Below are 10,540 nucleotides of genomic sequence, written 5' to 3'. Positions count from 1 at the left end.
AGATGCGATATCGCGTTTTGAGAATCATAAGAACTCTATTGCTACGATACGTAAAAATCTGCAAACGCTATTTCCTTTCAAGGAAGTGTCGCATTTACATTCATTTGAAGTGTAGACGATGAGTAGATAACACTTCGCAAACCATATTATATCTTACCATGAAACATAGAAATGAGATGCGATATCGCGTTTTAAGAATCATAAGATCTCTATTGCTACGATACGTAGATATCTGCAAACGCTATTTCCTAGCGAGGAAGTGTCGCATTCACATTCATTTGAAGTGTAGACGAGGAATACATAACACTTTGCAAATCATATTATATCTTACCATGAAACATAGAAATGAGATGCGATAGCGCGTTTTGAGAATCATAGGAACTCTATTGCTACGATACGTAGAAATCTGCAAACGCTACTTCCTTGCAAGGAAGTGTCGCATTTTCATTCATTTGAAGTGTAGACGAGGAATATATAACACTTCGCAAATCATATTATATCTTACCATGAAACATAGAAATGAGATGCGATATCGCGTTTTAAGAAGCATTAGAAATCTATTGCTACGATACGTAGACATCTGCAAACGCTATTTCCTAGCGAGGAAGTGTCGCATTCACATTCATTTGAAGTGTAGACGAGGAATACATAACACTTCGCAAATCATATTATATCTTACCATGAAACATAGAAATGAGATGCGATATCGCGTTTTAAGAAGCATTAGAACTCTATTGCTACGATACGTAGAAATCTGCAAACGCTATTTCCTTGCAAGGAAGTGTCACATTTACATTCATTTGAAGTGTAGACGAGGAATATATAACACTTCGCAAATCATATTATATCTTACCATGAAACATAGAAATGAGATGCGATATCGCGTTTTAAGAAGCATTAGAAATCTATTACTACGATACGTAGACTTCTGCAAACGCTATTTCCTAGCGAGGAAGTGTCGCATTATCATTCATTTGAAGTGTAGACGAGGAATACATAACACTTCGCAAATCATATTATATCTTACCATGAAACATAGAAATGAGATGCGATATCGCGTTTTAAGAAGCATTAGAAACCTATTGCTACGATACGTAGAAATCTACAAACGCTATTTCCTTGCAAGGAAGTGTCGCATTTACATTCATTTGAATCGTAGACGAGGAATGCATAACACTTCGCAAATCATATTATATCTTACCATGAAACATAGAAATGAGATGCGATATCGCGTTTTAAGGATCATAAGAACTCTATTGCTACGATACGTAGACATCTGCAAACGCTATTTCCTTGCAAGGAAGTGTCGCATTTACATTCATTTGAATCGTAGACGAGGAATGCATAACACTTCGCAATGAATATTATATCTTATCACGAAACATAGATATGAGGTGCTATATCTCGTTTTAAGAAGCATTTGAACTCTATTGCTATGATACCTAGACATCTGCAGACGCTATTTCCTAGCAAGGAAGTGCCGCATTTGCATTCATTTGAAGTGTAGACGAGGAATACATGACACTTCGCAAATCATATTATATCTTACCATGAAACATTGATATGAGATGCAGTATCGCGTTTTAAGAAGCATTAGAAATCTATTGCTACGATACGTAGACATCTGCAAACGCTATTTCCTAGCGAGGAAGTGTCGCATTCACATTCATTTGAAGTGTAGACGAGGAATACATAACACTTCGCAAATCATATTATATCTTACCATGAAACATAGAAATGAGATGCGATATCGCGTTTTAAGATGCATTAGAAATCTATTGCTACGATACGTAGACATCTGCATACGCGATTTCCTTGCTAGGAAGTGTCGCATTTACATTCATTTGAAGTGTAGAGGAGGAATACATGACACATCGCAAATCATATTATATCTTACCATGAAACATAGAAATGAGATGCGATATCGCGTTTTAAGAAGCATTAGATATCTATTGCAACGATACGTAGACATCTGCAAACGCAATTTCATTGCAAGGAAGTGTCGCATTTACATTCATTTGGAGTGTAGACGAGGAATACATAACACTTCGCAATGAATATTATATCTTATCATGAAACATAGAAATGAGATGCGATATCGCGTTTTAAGAAGCATTAGAACTCAATTGCTACGATACCTAGAAATCTGCAGACGCTATTTCCTAGCAAGGAAGTGTCGCATTTACATTCATTTGAAGTGTAGACGAGGAATACATGACACTTCGTAAATCATATTATATCTTACCATGAAGCATAGAAATGAGATGCGATGTCGCGTTTTAAGAATCATAAGGACTCTATTGCTACGATACGTAGACATCTGCAAACGCTATTTCCTTGCAAGGAAGTGTCGCATTTACATTCATTTGAATCGTAGACGAGGAATGCATAACACTTCGCAATGAATATTATATCTTATCATGAAACATGGATATGAGATGCAATATCTCGTTTTAAGAAGGATTTGAACTCAATTGCTACGATACCTAGACATCTGCAGACGCTATTTCCTAGCAAGGAAGTGTCGCATTTACATTCATTTGAAGTGTAGACGAGGAATACATGACACTTCGCAAATCATATTATATCTTACCATGAAACATAGAAATGAGATGCGATATCGCGTTTTAAGAAGCATTAGAAATTTATTGTTACGATAAGTAGACATCTGCAAACGCTATTCCTTTGCAAGGAAGTGTCGCATTTACATTCATTTGAAGTGTAGATGAGGAATACGTAACACTTCGCAAATCATATTGTATCTTACCATGAAACATAGAAACGAGATGCGATATCGCGTTTTAAGAAGCATTAGAAATCTATTGCTACGATAGGTAGACATCTGCAAACGCTATTTCCTTGCAAGGACGTGTCGCGTTTACATTCATATGAAGTGTAGACGAGGAATACATAACACTTCGCAAATCATATTATATCTTACCATGAAACATAGAAATGAGATGCGATATCGCGTTTTAAGAAGCATTAGAACTCTATTGCTACGATTCCTAGACATCTGCAGACGCTATTTCCTAGCAAGGAAGTGTCGCATTTAGATTCATTTGAAGTGTAGACGAGGAATACATGACACTTCGCAAATCATATTGTATCTTACCATGAAACATAGAAATGAGATGCGATATCGCGTTTTAAGAAGCATTAGAACTCTATTGCTACGATAACTAGACATCTGCAGACACTATTTCCTAGCAAGGAAGTGTCGCATTTACATTCACTTGAAGTGTAGACGAGGAATACATGACACTTCGCAAATCATATTATATCTTACCATGAAACATAGAAATGAGATGCGATAGCGCGTTTTAAGAAGCATTAGAACCCTATTGCTATGATAGGTAGACATCTGCAAACGCTATTTCCTTGCAAGGAAGTGTCGCATTTACATTCATTTGAAGTGTGGACGAGGAATACATAACACTTCGCAAATCATATTATATCTTATCATGAAACATAGATATGAGTTGCTATATCTCGTTTTAAGAAGCATTTTAACTCTATTGCTTCGATACCTACACAACTGCAGACGCTATTTCCTAGCAAGGAAGTGTCGCATTTACATTCATCTAAAGTGTAGACATGGAATACATGACACTTCGCAAATCATATTATATCTTACCATGAAACATAGAGATGAGATGCGATATCGCGTTTTAAGAAGCATTAGAAATCTATTGCTACGATACGTAGACATCTGCAAACGCTATTTGCTAGCGAGGAAGTGTCGCATTCACATTCATTTGAAGTGTAGACGAGGAATACATAACACTTCGCAAATCATATTATATCTTACCATGAAACATAGAAATGAGATGCGATATCGCGTTTTAAGAATCATAAGAACTCTATTGCTACGATACGTAGACATCTGCAAACGCTATTTCCTTGCAAGGAAGTGTCGCATTTACATTCATTTGAATCGTAGACGAGGAATGCATAACACTTCGCAATGAATATTATATCTTATCATGAAACATAGATATGAGATGCTATATCTCGTTTTAAGAAGCATTTGAACTCTATTGCTACGATACCTAGACATCTGCAGACGCTATTTCCTAGCAAGGAAGTGTCGCATTTACATTCATTTGAAGTGCAGACGAGGAATACATGACACTTCGCAAATCATATTATATCTTACCATGAAACATAGAAATGAGATGCGATATCGCGTTTTAAGAGGCATTAGAAATCAATTGCGACGATACGTAGACATCTGCAAACGCTATTTCCTTGCAAGGTAGTGTCGCATTCACATTAATTTGAAGTGTAGTCGAGGAATACATAACACTTCGCAAACCATATTATATCTTGCCATGAAACATAGAAATGGGATGCGATATCGCGTTTTAAGAAGCATTAGAAACCTATTGCTATGATAGGTAGACATCTGCAAACGCTATTTCCTTGCAAGGAAGTGTCGCATTTACATTCATTTGAAGTGTAGACGAGGAATACATAACACTTCGCAAATCATATAATATCTTACCATGAAACATAGAAATGAGATGCAATATCGCGTTTTAAGAAGCATTAGAACTCTATTGCTACGATACCTAGACATCTGCAGACACTATTTCCTAGCAAGGAAGTGTCGCATTTACATTCATTTGAAGTGTAGACGGGGAATACATGACACTTCGCAAATCATATTATATCTTACTATGAAACATAGAAATGAGATGCGATATCGCGTTTTTAGAAACATTAGAAATCTATTGCTACGATACGAAGACATCTGCAAACGCTATTTCCTTGCTAGGAAGTGTCGCATTTACATTCATTTGAAGTGTAGACGAGGAATACATAACACTTCGTAAATCATATTATATCTTACCATGAAACATAGAAATGAGATGCGATATCGCGTTTTGAGAATCATAAGAACTCTATCGCTACGGTACGTAGACATCCGCAAACGCTATTTCCTTGCAAGGAAGTGTCGCATTTACATTCATTTGACTTGTAGACGAGGAATGCATAAAACTTCGCAATGAATATTATATCTTATCATGAAACATAGATATGAGATGCTATATCTCGTTTTAAGAAGCATTTGAGCTCTATTGCTACGATACCTAGACATCTGCAGACGCTATATCCTAGCAAGAAAGTGTCGCATTTACATTCATTTGAAGTGTAGACGAGGAATACATAACACTTCGCAAATTATAAAATATCTTACCATGAAACATGGAAATGAGATGCCATATCGCGTTTTAAGAATCATAAGAACTCTATTGCTACGATACGTAGAAATCTGCAAACGCTACTTCCTTGCAAGGAAGTGTCGCATTTTCATTCATTTGAAGTGTGGACGAGGAATATATAACACTTCGCAAATCATATTATATCTTACCATGAAACATAGAAATGAGAGGCGATATCGCGTTTTAAGAGGCATTAGAAATCTATTGCTACGATACGTAGACATCTGCAAACGCTATTTCCTAGCGAGGAAGTGTCGCATTCACATTCATTTGAAGTGTAGACGAGGAATACATAACACTTCGCAAATCATATTATATCTTACCATGAAACATAGATATGAGATGCAATATCTCGTTTTAAGAAGCATTTGAACTCTATTGCTTCGATACGTAGACATCTGCAAACGCTATTTCCTTGCAAGGAAGTGTCGCATTTACATTCTTCTGAAGTGAATACGAGGCATACATAACACTTTACAATGAATATTATATCTTACCATGGAACATAGAAATGAGATGCGATATCGCGTTTTAAGAAGCATTAGAGCTCTATCTCTACGATACCTAGACATCTGCAGACGCTACTTCCTTGCAAGGATGTGTCGCATTTACATTCATTTGAAGTGTAGACGAGGACTACATAACACTTCGCAAATCATATTATATCTTACCATGAAACATAGAAATGAGATGCGATATCGCGTTTTAAGAATCATAAGAACACTATTGCTACTATAGGTAGACATCTGCAAACGCTATTTCCTTGCAAGGAAGTGTCGCATTTACATTCATTTGAAGTGTAGACGAGGAACACATAACACATCGCAAATCATATAATATCTTACCATGAAGCATAGAAATGAGATGTGATATCGCGTTTTGAGAAGCATTAGAACTCTATTGCTACGATACCTAGACATCTGCAGACGCTATTTCCTTGCAAGGAAGTGTCGCATTTACATTCATTTGAAGTGTAGACGAGGAATACATGACACTTCGCAAATCATATTATATCTTACCATGAAATATAGAAATGATATGCGATATCGCGTTTTAAGAAGCATTAGAACTCTATTGCTACGATAGGTAGACATCTGCAGACGCTATTCCCTAGCAAGGAAGTGTCGCATTTACATTCATTTGAAGTGTAGACGAGGAATACATAAAACTGCGCCAATCATATTATATCTTACCATGATACATAGAAATGAGATGCGATATCGCGTTTTAAGAAGCATTAGAACTCTATTGCTACGATAGGTAGACATCTGCAAACGCTATTTCCTAGCAAGGAAGTGTCCCATTTACATTCATTTGAAGTGTATACGTGGAATACATGACACTTCGCAAATCATATTATATCTTACCATGAAACATAGAAATGAGGTGCGATATCTCGTTTTAAGAAGCATTTGAACTCTATTGCTTCGATTCGTAGACATCTGCAAACACTATTTCCTTGCAAGGAAGTGTCGCATTTACATTCTTCTGAAGTGAACACGAGGTATACATAATACTTTACAATGAATATTATATCTTAACATGCAACACAGTAATGAGATGCGATATCGCGTTTTAAGAAGCATTAGAACTCTATTGCTACGACAGGTAGACATCTGCAAACGCTATTTCCTTGCAAGGAAGTGTCGCATTCACATTCATTTGAAGTGTAGACAAGGAACACATAACACTTCGCAAATCATATTATATCTTACCATGAAACATAGAAATGTGATGCGATATCGCGTTTTAAGTATCATAAGAACACTATTGCTACGATAGGTAGACATCTGCAAACGCTATTTCCTTGCAAGGAGGTGTCGCATTTACATTCTTCTGAAGTGAGTACGAGGTATACATAACACTTTACAATGAATATTATATCTTACCATGAAACATAGAAATGTGATGCGATATCGCGTTTTAAGAAGCATTAGAACTCTATCACTACGATACCTAGACATCTGCAGACGCTATTTCCTTGCAAGGAAGTGTCGCATTTACATTCATTTGAAGTGTAGACGAGGAATACATAACACTTCACAAATCATATTAGATCTTACCATGAAACATAGAAATGAAATGCGATATCGCGTTTTAAGAAGCATTAGAACACTATCGCTACGATACCTAGACATCTGCAGACGCTATTTCCTAGCAAGGACGTGTCGCATTTACATTCATTTGAAGTGTAGACGAGGAATACATAACACTTCGCAAATCATATTATATCTTACCATGAAACATAGAAATGAGATGCGATATCGCGTTTTAAGAAGCATTAGAAATCAATTGCGACGATACGTAGACATCTGCAAACGCTATTTCTTTGCAAGGAAGTGTCGCATTTACATTCATTTGAAGTGTAGATGAGAAATACATAACACTTCTCAAATCATATTATATCTTACCATGAAACATAGAAATGAGATGCGATATCGCGTTTTAAGAATCATAAGAATATTATTGTTACGGTACGTAGACATCTGCGTACGCTATTTTCCTGCAAGGAAGTGTCGCATTTACGTTCATTTGAATCGTAGATGTGGAATGCATAACACATCGCAATGAATAATATATCGTATCATGAAACATAGATATGAGATGCAATATCTCGTTTTAAGAAGCATTTGAACTCTATTGCTTCGATACGTAGACATCTGCAAACGCTATTTCCTTGCAAGGAAGTGTCGCATTTACATTCATTTGAAGTGTAGACGAGGAATACATAACACTTCGCAAATCATATTATATCTTACCATGAAACATAGAAATGAGATGCGATATCGCGTTTTAAGAAGCATTAGAACTCTATTGCTACGATGGGTAGACATCTGCAAACGCTATTTCCTTGTAAGGAAGTGTCGCATTTACATTCATTTGAAGTGTAGACGAGGAATACAAAGCACTTCTCAATCATATTACATCTTACCATGAAACATAGAAATGAGATGCGATATCGCGTTTTAAGAAGCATTAGAGCTCTATTGCTTCGATACGTAGACACCTGCAAACGCTATTTCCTTGCAAGGAAGTGTCGCATTTACATTCATTTGAAGTGTAGACGAGGAATACATGACACTTCGCAAATCATATTATATCTTACCATGAAAAATAGAAATGAGATGCGATATCGCGTTTTAAGTATCATAAGAACACTATTGCTACGATAGGTAGACATCTGCAAACGCTATTTCCTTGCAAGGAAGTGTCGCATTAACATTCTTCTGAAGTGAATACGAGGTATACATAACACTTTACAATGAATATTATATCTTACCATGAAACATAGAAATGAGATGCGATATCGCGTTTTAAGAAGCATTAGAACTCTATTGCTACGATAGGTAGACATCTGCAGACGCTATTTCCTAGCAAGGAAGTGTAGCATTTACATTCATTTGAAGTGTAGACGAGGAATACATGACACTTCGCAAATCATATTATATCTTACCATGAAACATAGAAATGACATGCGATATCGCGTTTTAAGAAGCATTAGAAATCTATTGCTACGATACGTAGACATCTGCAAACGCTATTTCCTTGCAAGGAAATGTCGCATCTACATTCATTTGATGTGTAGACGAGGAATACATAACACTTCGCAAATCATATAATATCTTACCATGAAACATAGAAATGAGATGCGATATCGCGTTTTAAGAAGCATTAGAACTCTAGTGCTACTGTGACGTCAGGCGTAGCGCCTGCCACCCATTACATACGTCAGCATCCTCGTAACCTCCAGCATCGACCCCTGGACACAGGCAACCTGCAATACTCGCCTGAAGTATCGGCAACCAGCAGAGTTCGCGCGCGCACGACCGCACGCACTCAGTCGTACCTGCAAGGACCGCTGTCTCGCTCGCACCTACGAGCAACCCTATCGCCCTCTCATCAGGAATTCCGCCCAACAGAGGGAAGAAGCCGCAGTCCGTCGCCGCAATGGGGACTTTTCCAGTTCAGGGAATCTACGTTGCCTGAACCTACGTACTATTTTTAGAATACGCCTATAATACTCATAGATATAAGTACTCGACACGAATTGTAACACACCACAACACACATGTAATTCTAAGTCCTTATTCTTAAGATTAGACGCTAGATGCGCCCAGGCTATTGGCACGAGCCGCTAGCCCCACCACGAGCCGCGAGTCCCCACTCGCTGGACCGCGCGCTCCCTACCACGAGCGCCTGCGACCGTAGCGCCTCGCGAACCGAGGAGGTCCCAGACGCGCCTCGAGAGACACATTCGGGTCCTCGGGCTTCTAGAGTTAACATCGATCTTCCATCTCAAGCCGCCTCAATGTGGGGTCTAGGCTACGTGTTGCTATTTCCATTTTACTAGTTCTAACTTAGAATAATTTCACTTTTGTACACTTTAACTTAGAATATATTTTACTTTAGTTACTAAATCCAATCTACAAGTTCTTTTACCAGTTCTACTAGTTCCTATTCCAATAATTACTAAATCTAAACATAATATACTAGTTCTTACGTTAAAACATTATTCTTAAACTACGAATTCTACGACGTGTTCCTTCCAACAACTGGGTTGCGTTTGTTCACCTTGAAGGAGTATAGAACTCAGCTTTGCGACGATGCGATAGAGCGGACCGCCGCTTATCCTTCTGAACATTGCCTGAAAGTACAGAAAAACTGGGTGAATGAAACGTGGATCCGGTTCGCGAAGAACACGACGCGCGGGTCGTAAGAATTTTATACGTTCACTTGTTCGTGAATACCTGGGAGATACACCCCGAGTCCTCGTACCGCAGCAACCTGTCGTCATCGTTCCGGTTCAGTCACAGTTTTCCGAAACGCCGATCAACGCCGATTCGCCTGCCTCTGCAGCCAACGTCTCTGCAATATCCACAGTCTCCGCTGAATCTACTCTGCATCCAGACCGCTGTTTCCCGTTTTGCTGGAAGTTAATCGAAGTCACCGTCAACATCAACCGACCGATCGCTGCATCGATACCTACCAACGACCCCCGACGCACATTCTACCTGCGTATCGAGACTGAAGCCAGCGAAAGGTAAGGCTTTTCCATCATATCGCGAGTGTTTTTCCCGCGTCGCGTAAGCCAAAAATATCGGACCCGGTCGTAACGCGTTCCCGCGGACCGAAAACCGTATAAATAGGCTCGTGTCGTGAAGCCTCCGGATAAACGAAAAATTCTTTCGCCGGACGTGACACTACGATAGGTAGACATCTGCAAACGCTATTTCCTAGCAAGGAAGTGTCCCATTTACATTCATTTGAAGTGTATACGTGGAATACATGACACTTCGCAAATCATATTATAT

This window comes from Xylocopa sonorina, unplaced genomic scaffold (genome assembly GCF_050948175.1).
Source record: "Xylocopa sonorina isolate GNS202 unplaced genomic scaffold, iyXylSono1_principal scaffold0027, whole genome shotgun sequence".
NCBI lineage: Eukaryota > Metazoa > Arthropoda > Insecta > Hymenoptera > Apidae > Xylocopa > Xylocopa sonorina.
Note: the sequence above shows the minus strand (reverse complement) of the source record.